Source organism: Pan troglodytes, chromosome 7 (genome assembly GCF_028858775.2).
Source record: "Pan troglodytes isolate AG18354 chromosome 7, NHGRI_mPanTro3-v2.0_pri, whole genome shotgun sequence".
Classification (NCBI taxonomy): Eukaryota; Metazoa; Chordata; class Mammalia; order Primates; family Hominidae; genus Pan; species Pan troglodytes.
This window is the reverse complement of record NC_072405.2, coordinates 110,782,622-110,806,142: the sequence shown is the minus strand read 5'-3', so window position 1 is coordinate 110,806,142 and position 23,521 is coordinate 110,782,622. Positions and strand designations below refer to the sequence as shown.

Sequence of the window (23,521 nt, the reverse complement as noted above, 5' to 3'; positions counted from 1 at the left end):
GAGGAAGAGATAAATTTGAATAGAAGTAATGGAGAGGCTCTCAGATTGTTGGATGAGTCAAATAATGAAGAGTAAATCTTATTAATACATTGGGAAAAGCTTTAATTTCCTTGCTAATTTGTCATAGTTTATAGGCATCAGTGAAGATATTATAAACTCAACACACAACCAGAAGGAGGACATCGATAACAAACTGATTAATAAATGTCATCAATTTAACAAGTAATATTGCTGATTAGTCATAGCACAATAAAATGTGAAATGCCCTAAGATCTTATAACTTTTTTTTTTTGAGATGGAGTCTTGTTCTGTCACCCAGGCTGGAGTGCAGTGGTGAGATCTCGGCTCATTGTGACCTCCGCCTTTTGGGGTTCAAGGATTCTTGTGCCTCAGCCTCCTGAGTAGCTGGGATTACAGGTGTGCAACACCATGCCTGGCTAATTTTTGTATTTTTGTAGAGCCAAGGTTTCACCATGTTGGTCCGGCTGGTCTCGAACTCCTGACCTCAAGTGATCTGTCCTCCCCAGCGTCCCAAAGTGCTGGGATTACAGGTGTGAGCCACCGTGCATGGCCAGATCTTATAATTCTTACATGAAAGAAATGTAATAGTGATCTCCTCTAATATGACAATAGTCCTAAACATTTACATGACATTTTCAAGAACAAATTATTAGACGGTGTAGGTGGTCCTTAAATGAATGAACCATGAGATACCCTAGAGCAGGGGTGTCCAATCTTTTGGCTTCCCTGGGCCACATTGGAAGAAGAATTGTCTTGGGCCACACATAAAATACACTAACACCAGCAATTGTTGATGAGCTAAAAAAAAATTGCAAAAAAAAAAAAAAAACTCATAATGTTTTAAGAGAGTTTATTAATTTGTGTTGGGCTGCATTCTAAACTGTCTTGGCTGCATGCAGCCTGCAGGTGTGGGCCAGGGGTTGGACAAGTTTGCCATAGAGGGTGGCTTGGTTGGATGAGGGTGCTAGAATTCAGAGGACGGTCACTGTGCAGTGAGAGTTGTCTTGGCTGTAGGACTGGAGTTGGTAAAATGAAAAAAAGAAAAAACTAGTTTTGCATGAAAGAATGTTTCCAGCATATGAATGTCCCACCACACTTTTAGTTAGTCTTGGCTGTACATGTTGCAATAAGTCAAGGAACCCTACAAAGTAGGAAGGAAGGATTCAAACTGCGAATCGCTTGAACCCGGAAGGCGGAGTTGGAGTTTGCAGTGAGCCGAGGTTGAGCAACTGCACTCCAGCCTGGGCGACAGAGTGAGACTCCGTCTAAAAAAAAAAAAAAAAAAAAAGATTCAAACTGCTTTTGAAAAAAGTAAAAATGCAGGGTTATATTTTAGAAATAGCGCAGCCAATCATTAGTGGCTATTCCTAATATGTCAATTTGGGGTCTATAGAAGACCTACCTAGAGGCCAGCAACTATTAATTGATGCTTATAGCACCCAATGAAACTGCCCTTGCCTTTGAAGCCCCCATTTAGCTAAGGGGATGGGATGTGAATTTAGAACAGGACGTGAAAAGTGCAAAATGCTCCCGGACTCAGATCGGATAAACCTCTTCTAGGCTGTCTTTCTCTTCTGAAGCCACAGTTTTGATGCTTTCCCTAATTCAGAGCAGGCTTTCCCGGAGTCTCTGACTCAGAGCAGCCCGAGCCACCGTGAGGACCGCCCACCTGCAGGGGGCGCGCCGGGGGCTGCAGCGCGAGACCGCTCTGGCCCAGCGGGGACTCCGACTACCCCTGTCTGGCCCCTCCCCTCCGCCCGTCACCGCCGCCTTGAAGCTGCTGCTGTTGCTGTCGCTGCTGCTCGTTCGAGTCGCAGGTACTTGGCCCGGGGCCTGTGGGCAGCGCCTGGGCTAGAGCCACTTGATATCTCCTGCACCGTCCCTGTAGCATTGGAGGTCCAGCAGGCCTGGCCGGGGCCCTGAGGGGCGAGGGTGCCCGGGCTTCCCACACCTTCCGCGGCGACTGGAGGGAGCCGGGCCGAGGAAGCGACCGCGGGTCCGTGATGGCTTCTTCGCGGTCTGTGTGTTCACGAGGGCCGGGCAGAGGCCTGCGAGGGTTCTCGTTTGCGCTTGCGGGTTAGGGCTGTGGTCCGGGGAACCCCTGGGCAGCGCGGGCAGCCCTGGCTCGCGGTTAATCGGAGGGTGAGCGCGGAAGCCCCGCCGCAGGTCCAGCTGCTCGGCCGGGGCGAGACGGTGCTTTCGCGGCGTGTGCTTGCAGGAGCGCACAGTTCAGGCGCCGGGACAAGCTGTTGGGGTGTGAGTGAGCTCTCCAGAATGGCACATGGCTCCGGGGTGCCCGGGTTAAAAGGCAGGATTTGCACACCTTCCACTTAGGGCTCGGGTAATCGCAAACTTCCTCCCTTAATTGGCTTGCAGTGCTAAAAAGCAGATCGTTCTCTCTGAGGTTTTCCCAACAGTACCTCAAGAAAAAAACATGTTTTTTGTAACGTTCCACGGTATTCGGAATTGGCTACAGAACATAATAAGGTAAAAATATGCCATTGAATAGTGGCACTTCTCAATCTTTAAAAAATGACGGTGGTACCTAGGAGCCTCTTAAAGAGCTGTAATATGAGTGGTGTGGGGATTATTTTTATGTTCTAGTAATAGCTATTTTCAGTGCTTATTTTATGTCAGACACGGTGCCATTGCTTTAAATACCTGGTACCTTTAATCCTTGAAGCAACCCTATCAGGTACCATTTCCATTATACAGATAAGGAAACTGAGGCACCGAGAGTCTGACTTGTCCAAGGTCAGAAAGCTAGCAAAGGCTGAGCGAGATTTGGTCTCATCTCCCTTACTTCAGTATCCCTGCGTCTGTTATCTAGCCAAACATGTAGTGCTGTCTAAGAGTTTTATCAATTAGATTTGTAGCCTGAACTGATTTCTCTCAGGCTTAAGTTTTCATGGTTATATGCAGGAGTCCTACATGAACTCCTTTTTAGTTTAAAAGGAGTTTAGTAAGAAAACTGTTAGCTCATTAAGGACTATAGTGATAATAAAGTTAAACTTGGACTGGGGTTCTCACTGTGCCAGTACAATTTGATTTGAAATAGAGATGAATTTGTTTGGTTGTTAACACGCTTTATTACATTTCTTCATTATTTATGTTTCCATACCATTTTTAGTGAGTTCACTTTGCCTTTGCAGTATTATGGTAGCAGTACCAGAGGGAAATCAAAGATTTTTTGATGATAGTAAGTTAATATTTTACAGAATACAGGAAAGGCACTGGAGAGAGGATGTGAAGTGATAAGGAATTTTTGGCATGTTATATAAATTGTGTTACTATGGAAAACAAAGGATTCTCACAGTTCTTTATCAAAAGGGAAATTGTATTTCCCATTGTGGAAATAAGTTGGGCTTTATAGTCCCAAACTTCTTAGCCTTACCTATTATAGATTTAAGAATTTGCATATTCGGCATTCATATAGCAAGCGTATATTGAGTGCCTTCTATGGCCAGGCTCTGTTCTAAGCACTGGGGGATGTGAGAGTGAAGAAAATGAAGTCCTTGTCTTCCAGGAGCTAACATGTCACTGGAGGAAGGTGGGGTTGGGGACGATAAACGGGATTTGTGAAAGTTAACGTATCTGGAGTCAGATGGTAGCAGTTACTAGGAATAAAAATAAAGTAGCAAAGGGGGATAGGAAGCACCAAGGAAGGAACAGGTGCAGTTTTAAAATAAGGACTGGTGCCATGGAAAAGACTCAAGCAAAACTGAAGGCGTTGGGGACCGCCATGCAGCTGTCTAGGGAAAGAGCATACCAAGCAAGGGCAAAAGCCCAGAACCCTTCAGTCTTGTTAGAGGGACAGCAAGAGAGGAACAGCAAGGAGGCCAGTAGATTTGAGCACCCAGAGGGAAGGAGGGTGAGACAAGGTCAGAGAGCTAATGGGCCCAGGTAAGGACTTTTGCTTTTACTCTGAGTGAGAAGGGAGGTGTTTGGAGGGTTTTGAGCAGAGGAATGAGGGGATCTGGCTTAAGGTTTTTAAAGGATCACTCTGGCTGCTGTGTTCAGTGTTGACTGTAAGGGCAAGGATGGAAGCAGGGAGACCTGTTAGGTTGATGCAGTAATTGAAGCCAGAGAGAATGGTGGCTTAGACCAGGTGGGTAGTAAGAGAGGCAGTAAGAAGCCGTCATATTCTGAGTATTGCTGATAGGATTTGCTTATGGTTTGGATGTGCTTATGAGAGAAAGGGTGAAGCACGACCCTGTGGCCTTTGGCCTGAGCTATTGGAAGGCTTTAGTTAAACAGTGTACTGAGTTGGAGAAGACTGAGTGTGAAGGTAGGTGGAGCCAGTTTTAGTCAGGTTTGAGATGCCTGTTCAAGTGGGGTTATAGAGACGGGAGTTGAAGAGAAAGGTCCAACTGGAAATAGAAATTTGGGAGTCACTAATGCAAGCTTGTGCAACCCAAATTTGTAAACTTTCTTAAAACATTATGAGATTGATTGTATTTTTTTTTAAGCTCATCAGCTATCGTTATATGTGTGCCCCAAGACAGTTATTCCACTGTGGCCCAGGAAAGCCAAAAGATTGGCTACCCCTGCACAGAAGGGTAGTATTTAAAGCCATGAGCCTATGAGATCTAGTGTAAGGAAATGAGAATTGAGCTCTAGGGCTCTCCACATTCAGATATTGGAGAGATGAATAATTACAAAGGAGAGGCTTTTGAAGGTAGGAGGAAAAAGAAGCGAGTATGGAGTACTGAAGGCCAAGTAAAGAGTTTTTCAGGGAGAAAGTGGCCAACTGTGTCTCCTCCTGCTGATTGACAAGTCAAGTAAGATGAAGACTAGGAGATGACCATTGGATTTAGTAATAGGAAGGTCCTTGGTGACCTTGCAAGAGCACTTTCAGGAGAATAGTGAGGAAGAAAACCTGATTGGTGTGGTTTCAAGAGACAGCAGGAGGAAGAGCATTGGAGACTGCAGTATGGACAGCTCTTTGGAAGAGGTTAGCTGTAAATTTTTCATATGTCAGTTATTTGAAAGCACTGCAGTCGTTCCCATAGTAAATTTTTATTTCTAACTTAAGCTACTGATTAATACCTACTACACTTGGATTGTTTTATCAATGACTGGTGGAAATAAAATAGCTATCCTACTGCTGATCATAATAATAATGTATACTTAACTTTCTAAACCAATAAAGTGTGTCCTTTTTACGTAGTACATTTCAGAGCCCATAAAAATGCTTGGGTGGGTTGGGCGAAGTGGCTCATGCCTGTAATCCCAACACTTTGGGAGGCCGAGACTGGAGCATCTGTTGAGCTCAGGAGTTCAAGACCAGCCTGGACAACATAGGGAGAGCTCATCTCTACAAAAAACTTTAAAATTAGTTGGGCGTGCTAGCACACACCTGTGGTCCCAGCTACTTGGAAGGCTGAGGTGGAAGCATCTCATGGGCCTGGGAGATTGAGGCTTCAGTGAGCCATGATTGAGCCACTGCATAGTTTCAAATGTAGTAAGTGTATAAAAAGAATGCAATTTTTATCTTAAGGCATGAGTTCAGGTTCTTGTTTCTGCCCTCAGCGAGTTAATGTCCAAACCCAAATACAAAATAATCAAGGTACGCAGTAAAATAACCAGATTTACACCATCCTGACTGGATAATTGTGCCTTTTCCATAGCAAATACAGCCATCTGTTGCATTGTAGATGTAAAATGATTAAAATATTTCAAAGTTTAGGGTTATAGCTACTGATTTTTTAAATCCAATAATTTTATCTAAAAGATAACAGGTCCTTTAGATGTTGAAATCTTTTTTTTTTTTTTTTTAGCTGAGGAAAATATTAAGTTGGTGCCTTTTGTTTTGTTCTTGTTTTTTTCTCCAGGAATTTTTCATTGGTTGGCTCTCCTTTCTTGTTCTCATTGCTGTCATCTCACACATCCTTTCTAATTTTTTTCTTTTGCATAGCTTCTTAAGTTAGGCCCTTCCATCACTGATTTCCTTACTGCTTGTAATTTGGATTTTAAATTTCTATCGTGTTTTTATTTAACTTATAGTCTTTTTTTTTTTAGTCTTCTTTAATACTGTTTTCTCCCCCACCCTGAGTTCTTAATTTTTTGTATGTCCCTGAGAGCACAGTATTTTTCTGGATTTTTTTCATTTTCTTATTGTAAATAATTCTCAGTGGTGTGCTTTTCTTCATGTAGATCTAGTGCACCTCTTTGCTTCTGGTGTAGAATTTTTTCACTGACTCCATGTTGACTTTCTCTTGGTTTTTTTTTTATCCTTTAAAAATGAAAGAACTTCTGAGACTATAATATTGAATTTGTCACACTAGTACCATTCTACTAAAGGTTTTTTCTAGATTTCCTACAAGGAAAATAATTAGAGAACTGGGTTTCGTCTAGGCATTCTATAAAAGACACTATTGTGATGTTTGTAAAAGATTTCTATTTAAAATAACTTTCAGTATTATTAGAACTTAAGTTTATGGTTATGTCTCTGTGATAAGTACTTTTTTTTTTTTTTTTTTTTGGAGATGGAGTCTCACTCTATCACCCAGGCTGGAGTGCAGTGGCACAATCTTGGCTCACTGCATCAAACGATTCTCCTGCCTCAGCCTCCTGAGTAGCTGGGACCACAGGCACACACCACCACACCCAGCTAATTTTTGTATTTTTAGTGGAGATGGGGTTTCATCATGTTGGCCAGGCTGGTCTCTAACTCCTGACCTCAAGTGATCCACCTCAGCCTCTCAAAGTGCTGGGATTACAGGCATGAGCCACTGCACCTGGCTAAGTACTTTTTTTTTCCTTGTGTTTTTTTGAGACAGGGTTTTGCTCTGTTGCTCAGGCTGGAGTGCAGTGGCACAATCATGGCTGAATGCACCCTCCACCTCCCAGGCTCGAGTGATCCTCCTGCCTCAGCCTTGAATATCTGGGACAACAGGCACGCACGCACCACCATGCAAGGTTTATTTTTAAATTTTTTTGTAGAGATGGGGTTTCACACTATGTTGCCCAGGCTGGTCTGGAATCCTTAGGCTCAAGTGATCCTCTTGCTCCAGATTCCCTAAAGTGCTGGGACTATAGGTGTGAGTCACTGCACCCAGCCAAGTACTTTTTAAAATTAAACTGGTAAACAGACATTAGAATTACCAATGTAAACTTTATATCTAAAACCAAAATCAATTACAAAGGATCATTATTTTCCAAAGTAGATACTTTTTTTTAGTGCTGTTCAGTTTTTCTGAAGCTTATTTTTGTTCACAAGGATTGTTAGCACTTCCACCAAATCAGTGTTTAGAAACCTTAAATAATTTAACGTCTGACTTGCCAGTACATTATTAGAGAAACAATTCCAAGACCAAAACATGTTGAATAAGCAGGAGATATACACCAATTTGATTTTAAAATGGACAGCTTTCCTGTCTCTAGCTCTCTCTCATGTTGCCTTAAACACACATATGCTGAAGAAATCATATACAGATACTTGCATGAATTTAATAAACTATCCAATAAGTGGTGCTTTTAATAAATTCTGAATACAATCAATTAAAAGATTTGTGCACATTATTATTTAGATATGGTACCAAGTAAATCAGAAACAAATGCAAGAGCACGAATGGTTTATTTAGCTACCTTTCCATATTAGGTCTTTATGACATTAGATACTCTGCTGTATTTTATTTTTTAAAGTAAACATATTAAAACTAGCCAAATAACCTATATTTTCTTTTATTACATTATGATGCCTTTTTTGGTTTGCCTAAGTTTTTTTTGGTTTTTGTTTGTTTGTTTTTGAGATGGAGTTTTGCTCTGTCTCCCAGGCTGGAGTGCAGTGGTGCAACCTCAGCTCACTGTAGCTTCCGCCTCCTGGGTTGAAGCGATTCTCCTGTCTCAGCCTCCCAAGTAGCTGTGACTACAGGTACATGCCATCACACCCAGCTAATTTTTGTATTTTTAGTGGAGACGGGGTTTCACTATATTGGCCAGGCTGGTCTCAAACTCCTGACCTCAAGTGATCTGCTGTGGCCTCCCAAAGTGCTAGGATTACAGGCATGAGCCACCGCACCCAGCCTGCGTAAGTTTAATTAAAAAAAAAAAAAATGTTCTGAGTGTGACTTTGTTGAAACAGTTTATATAGGCATTTTAACTTTGGTGGCAGTTTTAGTCCTACTATCAGTCATCTTTTTTCCAGTAGCCCAGCATTGCTGCTACGTTAATTTAAATCTGCCCCTCTGCCCTCTCCTCAGTCTTTTGGCTGTATTTTGCCCATTGGCTGTTAATGCTGTTTTTTTTTAAACACAACAAAAACTGTGGATTGCTTATAAAAGAGTTTTCCCACAATAGGCTTATTTTTATTTCACTTGTTTATTCAGAATATCCTTTCAACTTGTTCTTCAGGTTATCTCCTTGGTCAGTTCTAGAATTTACCAAGCTCTCAGTCAGTGTTCAATCTCCTGTGCTGAACATGAGATTTCTTAGGCCTCAATTCAGCTCCTTCTCAAAGAGAGTTAAATATCAGTGCACTTCACCCTTTGACCTTTGTCTTTTGCTGAAACATGTGCCACAAACAATATTTTTTTCCTTTTTAGGAAGCAATGACAGAAGCATATAAGAGTGGAAATCAAATAGTAATGACCACTTCAGATTCTGTGTCATTTAGATATTTTGTTCTAAGTAACAGAAAACCTAATTTAAACTGTCTTAAAAAGATCCTTTATTGATACCCGTAATAGGAAAAGCCCAAGGCTTGGCCCTTTTATCTGTTCTGCCTCACTCTGTATACTTGCTATCTATGAAATATAAAAATGACAAAAGCAATTTTAGGTATCTCATTTATACACCATATTTTTAGAAAAATAAAGTGAATGTATTTCTCTGGAATTCCAAGCCAAGAGTTTTATTGGACTGGTCACTTGCTCACCTTTAAATAAACCACAATAGCTAGGGAATGTGATATGTTACATGGCCTTAGATAATAAAGACTGACCCCTCCAAAGCATATGAGCAGTGAAGAGTAGTGGAGTTGGGTACCAGTGGAACATGTAGGAATGGAGTCTAGGTAGGCAGTGGACATCTGAGGAAATTAAAAACACATAGTTGATTTTCAGTCAAAATAATATATTAAATTCTTGTTTGGGCACCTGGCAATAACTGATGTAAAAAAAAAAAAAGCTCCAAAGTATAGTCAGAATAGTAAATAGGATAACCACCTCTATAGAGTACAAGCACAAAGTAATGAGTGAGGCTGTAGCTGTTTTGGAATTGGCCAAAATGGAAATCATCCAATATCTGATCTCAGACGAAAACAAACTAAATTACAATTTGATAACAGAAAGATAGCCGGAAAATCACTGAATACTTAGACATTAAATAACGCATTTTTTTTTTTTAAGACAGAGTCTCACTCTGTCACCCAAGGCTGGAGTGCAGTGGCGCGATCTTGGCTCACTGCAACCTCCACCTCCCAGGTTCAAGCTATTCTCCTGCCTCAGCCTCCCAAGTACCTGGGACTACAGGTGCACACCACCACACCTGGCTAATTTTTGTATTTTTAGTAGAGACGGGGTTTCACCGTGTTGGCCAGGCTGGTCTCGAACTCCTGACCTCAGGTGATCCGCCCACCTCAGCCTCCCAAAGTGCTGGGATTACAGGTGTGAGCCACAGCACCCAGCCCAAAATGTTTTCAAAAGACATATATGATAAAGACTGTTATCCAAAATACACAAAGAACTCTTAAAACTCAACAAAAAGAGAGGTGGGTATGGGTGCTGGCTGGGGTCGCTCAGTGCTGACCATCCACTTCTCAAAGCCATGTCTCTAAGACATCATGGTGAAGGTGAAGGCCAGAGTAAATAGATTTGGGCCATATTGGGCACCTGGTCACCAGGGCTGCTTTTAACTCTAGTAAAGTGGATATTGTCACCATCAATGACCCTTCATTGACCTCAACTACATGGTCTACATGTTCCAGTATTTCTACCCATGGCAAATTCCACCACACCGTCAAGGCTGAGAATGGGAAGCTTGTCATCAATGGAAATCCCATCACCATCTTCCAGGAGCAAGATCCTACCAAAATCAAATGGGGTGATGCTGAAGCTGAGTACACCGTGGAGTCCACTGGCATCTTCATGACCATGGAGAAGGCTGGGGCTCACTTAATGGGGGAGCCAAAAGGGTCATCATCTCTACCCCCTCTGCTGATGCCCCCATATTCATAATGGGCATGATCCCTGAGAAGTCTGAAAACAGCCTCAAGATCATCAGCAATGCCTCCTGTACCACCAACTGCTTAATCCCCCGGCCAAGCCCATCCATGACAACTTTGGCATTGTGGAAGGACTTGTGACCACAATCCATGCTACCACTCCTGCCCAGAAGACTCGATGGCCTCTGTGGGAAACTGTGGCATATGTCTGTGGGGCTCTCCAGAACATCATCCCTGCATCTACTGGTGGTGCCAAGGCTGTGGGCAAGGCCATCCCCGAGCTGAACAGGAAGCTCACTGGCATGGCCTTCCGTGTCCTTCTGCAAACGTGTTGGTTGTGGACCTGACCTGCCATCTGGAGAAACCTGCCAAATATGATGACATCAAAAAGGTGGTGAAGCAGGCGTTGGAGGGCCCCTCAAGGGCATCTTGGGCTACACTGAACACCAGGTTGTTTCCTCTGACTTTAACAGTGACACTCACTCTTCCACTTTCGATGCTGGGGCTGGCATTGCCCTCAATGACCACTTTGTCAAGCTCATTTCCTCGTACAACAGTGAATTTGGCTACAGCAACAGGGTGGTGGCCCATATGGCCTCCAAGGAGTAAGACTGCTCGGCAACCAGCCCCAGTGAGAGCACAAGAGGAAGAAAGAGACCTTCAGCTTCTGGGCAGTCCCTGCCATGCTCAGTCCCCCACCACACTGGGAATCTCCCCTCTTCACAGTTTCCATGCAGACCCTACAAAGAGCTCTATCTTGTCGTGTACCATCAATAAATTCCTCTGTACTCAAAAAAAAAAAAAAAAAAAAGATAGAAAATGAACAACCTGATTTTAAAAATGAGCCAAAGATCTTAATGGACACCTCATCACAGAGGATATACAGATGGCAAATAAACATATGAAAAAGATGCTGCACGTCATATGTCATCAGGGAAATGCAAATTAAAACAATGAGATCCCACTACACACTTACTAAAATGGCTAACTAAAATCTAGAACGCTGACAACACCAAATGCTGGTGAGAATGTGGATTAACAGGAACTCTTATTCATTGCTAGTGGGAATGCCAAATGGTACAGCTACTTTGGGAGACAATTTGGTGGTTTCTTAAAAAAACTAAACATACTCTTACCATCCAGCAATCACGCTCCTTGGTATTTACCCAAAGGAGTGAAAAACTGTCCACACAAAAACCTGCATGTGGGTGTTCATGTCAGCCTTATTCATAATTGCCAGAACATGGAAGCAACCAAGATGTCCTTCAGTAGGTGAACAGATAAACTAATACATACAGAGAATGACATATTATGCAGTACTAAAGAGAAACTATGAAGCCATGAAAAGATACAGAAAACACGTATTACGAGGGAAAGAAGCCAATCTGAAACAGCTGCATACCGTATGATTTCAGTTATATGACATTCTGGAAAAGGCAAAATTATAGAGACAATAAAAATATCAGGGGTTGGGTAGAGAGAGGGATGAATAGGCAGAGCCCAGAAAATTTTTAGGGCAGTGAACCTAATCTGCCTGATGCTATAATGATGAATACATGTCATTGTAAATTTGTCTAAACCCATAGAATGTATAACACCAAGAGTGAACCCTAATGCAAACTATGGACCCTGGGTGATAATGATGTGTTAGTGTAGGATCATCAGTTATAACAGAGGTACCCTCTGGTGGTGGCAGGGTGGGGGAATATGGGAAATCTGCTCAGTGTTGCCGTGAACCTAAAACTGGTCTAAAAAATAAAGACCATTTTAAAAAAGATAAAGTAATAAAAAATATGCTCACAGCTCAGTTGTGATACTAGTAATGCAATTTTTATGCAAAATTATGCTTTTGAAGAAATCAGAATTCTCAATTTTTTGGTGATTATTTAAATTTTCCCCATTTTTATATGGTTTCTTTTAAAATGTTTCACTTTTTTTCCTAATTTATATTAGAATGGCAATGTATGCTTAACACTTGTATTTTTATAAGTTTATGAGTTTTTAATGTTCTGAAATGTTATTTTTTACTTCAAATGTGTTGAACATTTAACTTGTTAAAACATTCCAGGCTGGGCACAGTGGCTCACGCCTGTAGTCCTAGCACTTTGGGAGGCTAAGGCAGGAGGATCACTTGAGCCCAGGAGTTTGAGGCCAGCCTGGGCAACATAGTGAGACCCCATATGTTTTAAAAAAACTCTGAACTAAAAAAAAAAAAAAAACAGCATTAATGCTAGTGTTCCATATTATATAAAATAAGTGTGAAATACCCAAATTACTTTTTTTTTTCATTTCTGGGTAAATCTTTAAAATTTTTTTAATTAAAAAAATTTCTTATTTCTAAAAATTTTTGTGGATACATAATAAGTGTATATCATATTGCATTTCTATCTAATATGTACCTGCTCATGGGAGGAGTCAACAAATGTTTATTATTTCTAAATATTCCTATTTCTCAGACATTAAAAGATGTTCAAGAAGTAGTCATATGAACATGATTTGATTTCTTTTTAAATGTAATATCAGTTTTATTGGTACCCCATTTTTGCTATACATTTTTAGTTTAGTTATATTTTTTGTCCACCTTCAGTGAATGCCTTCATTTTCATTGTCATTACTTAAGCATTTATACTGACTTCCAGACTCCACTGAAAGACTTGTTTGAATGCATACATTACGTTTGGACCATCCATTCACTTAACAGAAAAGATACAGGTTGAGCACTTAGTGTGTAATAGGTAATGCGAAATACTGTGGATAGTGTGGAACAAGACAACTCATGCCCTCAAAGTTTACTTTCAAACTGAGGAGATGTACAATACATGATTAAACACATAAATAAGAAAATTATAGATTATAATAAGAACACGAACAAAATAAGCAGGGTGATGTGAAAAGTAATGTGGGGAGAAGTAGGTGACATTTGAGCTGAGACCTGAGTGATTCTCCATCCAGGGAAGTACATTCCAGCAGGAAGAAAAGTAAGTGTACCTCTGAGGCAGGAAGGAGGCAAGTCAGGGGTAGAGTATAGAGAACAAGAAGGGGGAATGGTTAAAGATGAATTTGGAGAGGTAGGCAGGAGCAAAATTATCAGGGCTTTGTAGCCTGATAATTTATCCTTTATTAAGGATTTTGGCTGTTGTTTTAAATACATTGGGCTGCCATTGACATATTTCAGGTAAGGGAATGAAAGGAAATTGTTTGTGTTTTTGGAAGTTTTTTTTTTTTTTCTGTATTGAGAACGGATTGTAGAGAGGCAGAAGTGGAAATGGAGATTAGCTAAGGTAGAAGGCCATGCTTGGGCCATGGGAGCTACTAAAAATACTTTTAGCTTGGAAGTGATATTCACAAAGCATGGGATGAAAAAATGTACATGATAGCTTAATGAGATTGACTGGGGTAGAGGGTGACAGAAGAGAGAATGAGACTGAGAGACCAGTTAGGAAGACATTGGAAAACTTCATGTATAAAATTGTTTGTTAGGGCACAAATTAAGAGTGAAAGCAGTGTCAATAAAATGGAAAAAGAATTTGCAAGACAATGAAAGACAGAACTGACAGGCCTTTGTGTCTGATTCACTGTCAGGAGAAAAGAAAGCATCAAGGATTTGAAGCCAGGGTTTCTAGGGAGGTATTGTTACCATTGGCAGAGAATTTTGGAGCAGTGTCTGGAGTATATGTATGGAGTGCTGGTTTTGTTTTATTTTATTCTATTTTTTTGAGACAAGGTCTTACTCTGTTGCCCAGGCTGGAGTGCTGTGGCATGATCACAGCTCGCTGCAGCCTCAAGCTCCCAGGCTCAAGCCATTTGAATTAGTCTGTTTTCACGCTGCTCTAAAGAATTTATAAACAAAAGAAGTTCAGTTGACTCACAGTTCCTCATGGCTGGGGAGGCTTGGGGAAACTTAGAATCCCTGTGGAAGGTGAAAGGTAAGCAAGGCACATCTTACATGACAACAGGAGGGAGAGAAAATGCAGGGGAAACTGCCACTATTAAAACCATCAGATCTCATGAGAACTCCTTCAGTATCATGAAAACAGCATGGGGAAAACTGCCCCCATGATCCAGTCACCTCCCACCAGGTCCCTCCCTTGACATGCGGGGATTACAATTTGGGATGAGATTTGGGTGGGGACATAGAGCCAAACCATATAGTTCTGCTCCTGGCCCCTCCCAAATCTCATGTCCTTTTCACATTTCAAAACCAATCATGCCTTCCCAACAGTCCCCCAAAGTCTTAACTCATTCCAGTATTAACCTAAAGTCCAAGTCCAAAGTCTCATCTGAGACAAGGCAAGTCTCTTCCACCTATGAGTCTGTAAAATCAAAAGCAAGTTAGTTACTTCCAAGATACAATGAGGGCACAGGCATTGGGTAAATGCTCCCATTCCAAATGGGAGAAATTGGCCAAAACAAAGGGGCCTCAGGCCTCATGCAAGTCTGAAACCCAGCCAGGCAGTCATTAAATCTTAAACTCCAAAATCTCCTTTAACTCCATGTCTCACATCTAGGGTATGCTGATGCAAGGGGTGTGCTCCCACGGCCTTGAGCAGCTTTGTCCCTGTGGCTGCTTTCATGGGCTGGCATTAAATGCTTGTGGCTTTTCCAGATGCATGGTGCAAGCTGTCAGTGGATCTACTTTTCTGGGGTCTGGAGGACAGTGGCCCTTTTCTCATAGCTCCACTAGGCAGCACTCCAGTGGGGACTCTGTGTGGGGTCTCCAACCCTACATTTCCCTTCCACACTGCCCCAGCAGAGGTTCTCCATAAGGGCTCTGCCCCTGTAGCAGACTTCTGTCTGGACATCCAGGCATTTCCATATGTCCTCTGAAATCTAGGCAGAGGTTCCCAAAGCTCAACTCCTGTCTTCTGCACACCTACAGGCCCAACACCATGTGGAAGCTGCCAAGACTTGGGGCCCGCACCCTCTGAAGCAATGGTCTGAGCTGTAGTCTGGCCCCTTTTAGCCATGGCTGGAGCCGGAGTGGCTGGGACACTGGACACCATATCCTGAGGCTGCAGAGAGCAGCAGGGGCCTGATCCCAGCCCACAAAACCATTTTTTCCCTCCTAGGCCTTGTGGCCTGTGATGGGAGGGGCTGCCATGAAGATCTCTGACATGCCTTGGGGAAATTTTTCCCATTTTCTTGGCTATTAACATTCTGTTCCTTGTTATTTAGGCAAATTTCTGTAGCATGCTTGAGTTTCTCCCCAGAAAATGGGGTTTTCTTTTCTACCAGTCAGCCTGCAAATTTCCAAACTTTTATGCTCTGCTTCGCTTTTAAACAGAAGTTCCAATTGCAGATTATCTCTTCGTGAACACATTTGTTCACTTTGAGAAAAATCAAAGCCACATCTTTAATGCTTTGCTGCCTAGAAATTTCTTCTGCCAGATACCCTAAATCATCTCTCTCAAGTTCAAAGTTCCGCAGATCTCTAGGTCAGGGGCAAAATGCCACCAGTCTTTTTGCTAAAGCATAGCATGAGTGACCTTTACTCCAGTTCCCAAAAAGTCCCTCATCTCTTTCTGAGACCACCTCAGCCTTGATTTCATTGTCCATATCACTATCAGCATTTTGGTCAAAACCATTCAGCAAGTCTCTAGGAAGTTCCAGACTTTCCCATATCTTCTGAGCCCCCCAAACTGTTCCAACCTTTGCCTGTTACCCAGTTCCAAAGTCACTTCCATCTTTTCAGGTTATTTTTATAGCAGTGCCCTACTCCTGGTACTAATTCTCTGTATTAGTCTGTTTTCACACTGCTATAAAGTTACTACTTGAGGCTGGGTAATTTATAAACAAAAGGTTTAATTGACACACAGTTCCACATGGCTGGGGAGGCTTCAAGGAACTTAGAATCATGGTGGAAGGTTATGGGGAAGCAAGGAACATCTTACATGGCGGCAAGAGAGAATGTGTAGGGGAAACTACCAATTTTAAAACCATCTGATCTTATTTATGAGCCCTCCTCACTATCATGAGAACAGCATGGGGGAAACCACCCCCATGCTCCATTCACCTCCCACCAGGTCCCTTCCTTGATATGTGGGGACTACAATTTAAAATGAGATTTGAGTGAGGACACAAAGCCAAATTAAATCACTATCCTCCCACCTCAGCCTCCCGAGTAGCTGGGACTACAGGTGCACGTCACCACACCTAACTTTTATATATGTATATTTTAGAGACAAGGTCTCACTATGTTGCCCAGGCTTGTCTCGAATGCCTGGGCTCAAGCAATTCTCCCACCTCTGCCTCCAAAAGTGCTGGGATTTCAGGCATGAGTCAGCACACCCAGCCTCTGGAGTGCTGGTTTTAGATATGATATTAAGGCCATGGCAAAATATCCATTTGGGACTGTTGATCTGCCCTATGTACATACTCATGTGCCAGTGTACAATACTGTTATTATCTCCTTGGGCTTCTCTGCTTGTTCACTCTGTGAAGAGCACCAGACTCTATGAGTTGCTCCCATTGTTGCCTCTGACCCCATTCAAGGCAGAAATCCTTTTACTTGTTACCAAGATGTGGAATAAGAAACTAAGAAAAAATATATAGCATCTTATATTTGTATATTTCATTATAGTTTTCAAAGTTCTGTACAAACATATTGTGAAGTAGGTAAGACAGATATTATCTCAGTTTTGCAAATGAGGAAACTGGGACTCTTAGAGTTGGACTACTCAAGATAGTGCCTTAGAAAATGGCCGAGTTAGGACCTAAGATACAAACCTTTTGATTGGTGTCTAGTACTTAGTGCTTATCCTGAAAAATAATTCTTGATAAATTCACAGATCATGGATCTCTTGATTCAAGTCTGGAAGTCTGCCTTCGCTATTTATCACTTAAGATCACTTGATTGTTTTTCCTTGCTTCAGCCTTGTCTAGAGTGCGAGGCAAGTTGTACTTTGGGGTTAGCAGAATCCTGACACTGAGATTTGATCCAATGCTCACTTCTTTCTAGATGTTGATTATAGTCTTTTCTCCAATTGCTAGGCCTCTCCCCAACTTTAGGCTTATGTTCTTTGTCCTTGCTTCTTTATGTCCGGGTCCCATGGATGGGTAAGGTATTTTCTTTCCTGGTGGAAGTGGAAGTGATCTGCTTTGAGCCTTAGAAGGAACCAGAAGCTGACTGAAGAGAGGTAGGGATGGTTGTATGGGCAGATTTCTTGCTGCTTGGGGTAGCCAAAAGGAGGGTGAGGGAGAGATTGAGAGAATAAATGAGAAATATTTCCTAAAGTGTAAGGCAATATAAAAGGTAGTTGTAGGTCAAGATCTGGGCAGTGGAGTTAAGTTCTAAGTGTGCAAAGTCCAACTAAGTGATGGAAGTGATGTGGACATAAAGGTCTTTGACATTAAGAACTCTTGGGTTAATCTTTAAATGATTTCAATTACACTCCTGAAACCATCCAATAAAATATAATTAAAAAGAAAAATTTGGGCCAGAGAGACATGGTATGAAAGGACACTATTTGAATAAAAATATTTAGATGTATTTGGAATAGATTTATTTTGATAGTATCACTGAAGAAGACATGCAGATATATTAGTGGTAAATTTAATAGCTACCATAAACCTGAAAGTTTGCCTTTAATTTGTTTTTGTGTGTCTTTTCTTATACTTCTCTACAGTTTAAGATATAACATTTCATATTATAGTTCATTTCCCCAAATCCAAAGCTCGTCAATCCTGAGAGTGTAACTTATTTATTTAAAAACAAGAAACTTACTCTCCTATTGTTTGAAGACTGTGAAGCCATTATCTTCTGACAGCATTTTAAAGAATAATTTTTAAATCATAATTATCTTTGTTTAACACTGTAGTTCTCTTGAGTACAAGGACAAAAGTTTAGCAGTTGTTCAAACTTTTAAAAACAAGTTCTTAACAGTTTTATATTGTGTCCTGCTCCTATCTACAAGTCATTTAGAAAATTGTTTTTTGATATAAAGAAATTTACCATTTTATTCCCAGTTTCCTTAGTATTTGTTATAGAACAAATCGCAAAATATTAAATGGTTTTGAGATTGAGAATAAGAATTAAAACGAAAATAAGGTTTGTATCAACAGTTGCTAACACTGGGAATCAGTTTTAATTGACAGTGTCTAAACAAACAAAGCCTGTTTATTAAAGACATTTCCTGGGAAGCAGCAAATCTGGAAGAGCTATGTAGCTATTAAAACTTAGGATCCATAGTCTTTGACCATTCTTTCCCATGTTAGTCACAATGGGCAGGTGTCTGGTCTCTGGGCAGTTTGCAAAAATAGCTCCATGGGAAACTGATATAGGAACTTGTCATCTTCTTTTCCCATTTCTGAAAGATTCTCCAGAATGCTCTGAGTACACACATGTAAACTGAGCTAACTCACAGATTCACCATTTTAATAGGAGAGGCTGTGTGTAGGGGCCAGGGCTCAGTCAGAAAGAGAATTGCTGTAATTCGCTGTCTTATGCTTGAAATTACTCTGCTGAAGGAGTTATCAGGACTGGTGATTGAGCTCTGCTTTAGAATATCGGTGTCTTCCACTTCTTGCCCCACTTCTTGCCCCACCCCTTCCTAATTGGCAGCATGAGGAAAGCACTAGCCAAAAGTTACAACTTCTGCCTATAATCCTTTATTTATTTCTATACTCATGAACTAGGCTAGAAAACCTGGGGGCAGGGAATCTCTCTTTTTCTTTTGTGAACCTGGAGCCATTTCTAAGCATGTACTTCCTACTCTCAAAAAAGACTCCTTCCCAAAATAGGTTACCTCTAGTCCAGAGCAGGGACAGCAGGAAAAGAGCCACAGATTCCCTTTAAAGCCACAGACACTCCTCAACTCCCTTAGATATAAGACTATTTATTCCCTTTCTACCAAGGGTCTCAGCATTAAATCAACATTTCCAGTGGCGAGAGAAGAAATACATCCAATACCACACATATGAGTCATTCTGCCGTTTCTCAGTCGTTTCATGTCTGTTCTACAAACATGCCATTTTAAAAATACAGTTTGACTAAGGCATCTCCTTAGTCTGCTGTCCAGTTGTCTTATGTTGTATATCCTTATTTACGAGGGCCCCTGGAGGTCGGAGTGAGTGAGGTAGGATGTGAGTGTAATAAGGATACGTAAAGAATTCTGAATTTTAAGGTTTTACCTAGGCCATAAATGTACAAATGGTAAATGTAGACTAGAGTGATTTGCATAGCTTCACACACAGCAGACCCCACCTTAAAGAAGTCCACTAGATCCTCCAGGGTTTTATAGTGTAGGGAGGAGGGCCCTTGTCCACCCACTGTCATTATGTATGTTTTGTGTGAAGGATGCAGTACATGCTTGCACCCATCTAGCACATAATCTAGAGCATGGAAAGGGACACATTACAATAGAATCGTGAAAAGTAAACTATTATGTTGAAGATGATGTATAGTCATGCATTGCTTAATGACAAGCACACGCATTCTGAGAAATGCACCATTAGATTATTTCATTGTTTGTGTACAAAGTGTACTTACTACCCAAACCTAGATACAAGAGCCTACTGCACACCCAGGCCATATGGTATGGCCTGTTGTTCCTAGGCTACAACCCTATACAGCATGTTACTGTGCTGAATACTGTAGACAGTTTTAATACTGTGGCAAATATTTGTATATCTAAACATAGAAAAGTTATAGTAAGAATATTCTAATCTTATGGGACCACCTTCATATATGCAGTCCGTCGTTGACCAAAATGTCATTATGCAGTGTATGACTGCATTTTGTATTTCGACAGTGAATCATGAATAGGACTAGAACCTGTGGGGATGAGCGGTAGCATGTAAAGTAACAAAGTTACAGCCTTTCTGGTCTCAGTGTCCTTATTTGTAAAATAATGAGATTGAGTTAAATGATGTTGGATGGCCTTCCAGCTCTAAGAATTTTATGGAAATAGTCATGTATAGCATGGGCATGTAGTAGGCTATATCCTCTAGGCTTGTGTAGGCACCTGAGGACACTCTGTGTTGTTCACATAACAGTGAAAGCACCAGACGATGCAGTTCTCAGAACATACCCCATCATTAAGCGACACGTGACTACTACAGTTAAGCTTCTTCTAAGGATACAATCTCATACCTTCAAACTTACTTAGGGTGAAGTCTGGTTTAAATTTTGTAGACTATTTAGAAAATAATGAATATTTTGCAAAACTCACAATTCTTATATTTTGAAACAACACAATAAATGAATAAGTTAGAATGCCATTTAAGTAGCACTTTATATAAAGTCTGCTAAGGTGGGTTTAATGAGGTTTAGATTTCTGAATAGGCCTGGAATCATATTTTTGCTATTAATTTTCTTGAAAAGTTTTTTTAAAAGGAAAATTGAACTTCATCCCAATTTTGGATTTTCACAAATTAACAGTTAGTGAGAATTATGGTAAATAACTTGAAATGGAACAGAGAAACTTCGGAGGTACAGACTTCTCACCTTATGCCATACTAGATGCTGAAGTTGAACTTGAAGCCTATGCAGGCCACAAGGTGGCACCCTTAGGCCATATAAATAAAGTGCTGTTGCAACTAGAAAAAACAGTTTTAAAGAATCAAGTAACTTTATTATGTAATGATAGACTATAAACTGGAAACCTCCTGAGGAGGAAGTCCCTTGCTAAGAATTTTAAACATGGTAAAATTACATAGTAAAGATTTTGGAAAATACTAAGATATTAGAATGTGAAATAGAATATCCAAAATAACCAGCATTCCTTTTGTGAACAATTAATTTTGATTTGTCTTAAGCCAATACCTTTTCTAAAAGTTGAATTGTAACTAAACTTTAATAATGCAAACAAATAATAGTTAAGCAATATAAATATTGCCAGAAATATATCAGAAATCGTTGTTGGTGTTTTTTGATTTCCTGGTGGAGAAAGAAAAATTTAGGTGTTTTCTTGTTATCCCAATCAGTAGGAAGTACTTGAGAATGATGAGTCTAAGAATTTAGTCACCTGTGAAGTAGAAGACTTTTCCAAAAATATTTTATTGTTATTTTCCCATACTTTAAAAACTTATTTTTATGAGATGATTAAAAACAGTTAATTTGGCTTATGTGTGCTAGAATATTTTCTGTGAAGTAAAAGACATTTCCAGGTATTGTTTCTACAGTTTAAGAAGACATTCACTTTGAATGAAATGATTGTAAAGAGTTATATGGAATGTGTATGCTAGACTAATGTTCTCCCTTATGTTTGATGAAGACATTTGCTAAGCTAATTCATTAAACAAAAAATCTTATGAAACAAACTTAGTGACTTTTTTTTTTTTACTCATGAAATGAGTATAGTGATAGTATGCATGTACCTTGTAGGGTTTCTATGAGGATTAAATGAGTTATTATAGGAAAAACACTTAGAACTGTGCCTGCAGTATAACTTAATAAATGTAGAATACTGTGTATCTCAAATGTTGCCAAGCAATTATTTGCATAGTAATACCAGACATAACAAACAAGAAATTCTTTTTTCTCTTTTCATTAAGCTTAATTCCAGAAGAACATCTACTAAGTAATATCTGATTAACAGAGTTTTAATTATTATATGAACTTAACGCAGTGAACTGGCCTTTTTTGTTTTTTGTACAGACAGGGTCTTGCATTGTTGCCCAGGCTAGTCTCGAACTCCGGGGCTCAAGCAATCCTCCCACCTTGGCCTCCCAAAGTGCTGGGATTATAGGTATGAGCCACTGCACCTGGCTAGTGGCCTGTCTTTAAGTATTATTGTATAATTCACATACTTCAAATTAACCTCATTTTTATGCATTAATAGTTTTAATTATGAAGTTACTAATAGCTTTGTATTGAAGACATCAAAAAGTTAAGAATTTTAGACACAGCCACATTAGACTGAAATGTTGGAAATACCACAAAATGTGTGTTTTCTACAAAGTTGGATATAAAATAAAAATGTATGTCTGTGGTAGAGCTACATCTGCCTAAAAATTGCTCCAAAAATTTGCTAAAAATTTGAACTTCTGTTATTATTGAGCCTTGGAAATAAAATTCAGAAGATTCTGCTTATAAACTCCTTCTTTCCAATGTTCTTCATAGTACTGGGATATCCTAAAAGGATAGTGTTCTTAGTTCCTCCTTTTATTTACTTCCCACAGAAAGAGAGCAACTCTTTTCCTTTTTTAAAGAATCCAAATAAATATTCACATATTTTATCTTTATTTAGGACAGATCACTAAAAGGTTAAAAATTGGGCCCTAGCCATATGATCAGTGAGAAATTACTTCCTAGGCCCTTCTAATACAATTTTCCAAAAAATAGAGAAATAAGGAACTTAAGTCCATCCTAGTTTAGGATGAACCATAAACCAGAATCTTAGAAGTTTTGCAGTGAGCAAAGAAAGCATTGCATCAAGATTGACGTCACAGTAAAACTATTCACCGGTCAGAGACTGGTTCCACAGCCATACATTAGACAGCTTTCATCTGCATCACAAAATTCTTTTTACATTTTGGTTAGCCAAAAATGTCATTGAATCTATGTGATAGGAAAAATACAGGACAAATTCTTTTTTAATGTGCTAAGGAATTCAGTAAAATTATGGTACATACATAGAATACAGTCATCCCTTAGTATCCAATTTCTTTTAACAGCATCTGACAAGAAAATTGTCTCTCTGTGGTACTCTCCTAAGAGTAGTGTGCCTTTCAGGGGAGTCACACTATCACATATCTCTCCCCGCTACTTTTCCCACCTCTCCAAGCAGGCTTCATTATGTTTACTTAGGTTTCACATCCATTCACAGGGGCACAGACTCAGTCCTCAGTGAATCTTGAAAGATTACTGGTTCATTATTCACACTTTTTATTAGTGCCTGTAATTCTGTTTGAAGAGGGATGGGTTCCTCTTCCCTTAGTATCCTCTTCAAACCCCTGTTTGAAGAGGGATGGTTTCAGGACCTCATGCAGATACCAGAATTCACAGATGCTCAAGTCCCTGGTACAGAATGATATGGTATTTGCATATAACCTATGCACATCTTTCCATATACTTTAAATAATCTCTAGGTTACTTATAATACCTAATACAATGTAAATGCTACGGAAGTAGTTGTTACACTGTGTTGTTTAGGGAATAATGACAAGAAAGAAAGTCTGTACATATGTGTTCAGTATAGATGCAATTTTTTTCCCCAAATATTTTTGATTCATGGTTGGTTGAATCATTAATTTGATTCATGGTTGATTGTGTGCAGCTTTTAGTTTCTTTTTTTTTCATATTTCCTAAAAATTTTTACAATGCACTGCAGAACTAGTCATAAGAAAAAATATTACTTTAAAATCTTGTGACAATGAACTTAATCGAGTGTACAT

The 23,521-nt window shown here is 40.1% G+C and overlaps 1 protein-coding gene and 1 pseudogene across 4 annotated transcripts in view; both read left to right on the top strand.

Annotated features, from left to right (window-relative positions):
- The first annotated feature begins 757 nt into the window (after positions 1 to 757).
- The window catches only part of ANKRD46 (ankyrin repeat domain 46), a 40,380-nt gene continuing 17,616 nt past the window's right edge, over positions 758 to 23,521 (top strand). The window contains exon 1 of one of the 4 annotated variants that reach the window (XM_001152837.8): positions 758 to 1,838. The gene's annotated coding sequence lies outside the window, so the exon portion shown is untranslated. Of the gene's footprint in view, positions 2,018 to 23,521 lie in introns of all 4 variants that reach the window. The other 3 variants (XM_009455740.4, XM_003951313.4, XM_054657424.1) reach the window with 3 other exon arrangements.
- LOC134810685 (glyceraldehyde-3-phosphate dehydrogenase-like) lies at positions 9,718 to 12,652 on the top strand (annotated as a pseudogene).